The following is a 1,082-nucleotide window of genomic DNA, read 5'->3' on the forward strand; positions in this document are numbered from 1 at the left end:
GCCCCAACCCATTAGAAGAGATATATTTAAGGACCTCTGTGAAAACGGTCGCAGTTTAGCCCTACTGCATTATCACGGTCAAACGTAGTATGCGTTTCTAACGCTACATCCGTTTGCCAGTAAAAGCAACCCGCATACAACCTTACACTGATATATGTGATACACACATACAAATAAAACACACACACAAAAATGTAACTACCACCAGAGCAGATTTTGCTATTTATACAGGATCAGGGCTTTAATTAGGACAAACCCCCTCACAACCCACCCTCAGGCAGAGGGACAACGACCATCGCCTCTGGTCAGCGCTGAGGTAAAGAGCACGCGCCATAGCGGCCGCCATTGGCGGGAAAGCGGCTGTGGGCGGGGCTTAGCTCCGCCCCGCCTTGCCCCCCGGTCCGGTCACCCGTCGCCAGCCAACAACCAGACAAAATGGCGTCGGCTCGTTTCCTCACGTCGGGCTCTTAAAGGAGCTGCAGCAGCCCGGGTCTGGCGAACGGTGGAGGTAACGATCGCTCGGCGTTGGAAGGGAGGCGGAAGAGAGGTGCGTCGAGAGCCGCTGTTTTCACCCGGAGTTGCCCGGAGGCTGCCCTGCCCGCCGCTGCCCCGAGCGGGAAGCGGCGGAACGGCGTTACCATGTCAACGCAGGTAATCAAATTGGAGGCCTGAAGGGAAGCGCCCTCAGCGAGCACCGGGATCCTCCTCAGCGAGCATCGCAGCTCGCCTCACCGCGGGCGCTGCCCTGCAGCTCGGCCCCTCGGAGGGGAGCTCCGCCCGGGCTCGGCCGGCAGCACCGCGCCGCTCCGAGGGATCACCGTCCTGTCAGGTGCGGGCCGCGGCGGGAGGGCGGGGAAGGGCCGGGGGCTCGGCTGAGGCGCCGGCGGAGAGGGCGGCTGTTAACCGGTAGCGGGGAGGCACCGAGCGTCCGTCTCCTCCCGGTGGGGCACGGAGACACTCAGGGCACACATCCGCGGCCAGGTCCTCTCAGCGCTTCCCCTTCCGTGCCTGCTCTAACGTGAAGATGCTGGCGTGGTTTTCATTGCAAAGCCACCATCTCGTACCAAAAAATTGCGCTAAAA

General features: G+C 61.3%; 1 protein-coding gene across 2 annotated transcripts in view; it reads left to right on the top strand.

Moving 5' to 3' along the window:
- The first annotated feature begins 415 nt into the window (after window positions 1-415).
- CNTRL (centriolin) overlaps window positions 416-1,082 on the top strand; it is a 30,958-nt gene continuing 30,291 nt past the window's right edge. Inside the window, exon 1 of one of the 2 annotated variants that reach the window (XM_065695283.1) lies at window positions 416-829. The gene's annotated coding sequence lies outside the window, so the exon portion shown is untranslated. The remainder of the gene's footprint in view (window positions 830-1,082) is intronic. The other variant, XM_065695282.1, reaches the window with a different exon arrangement.

The sequence above is a fragment of the Lathamus discolor genome, chromosome 15 (assembly GCF_037157495.1).
Source record: "Lathamus discolor isolate bLatDis1 chromosome 15, bLatDis1.hap1, whole genome shotgun sequence".
Classification (NCBI taxonomy): Eukaryota; Metazoa; Chordata; class Aves; order Psittaciformes; family Psittacidae; genus Lathamus; species Lathamus discolor.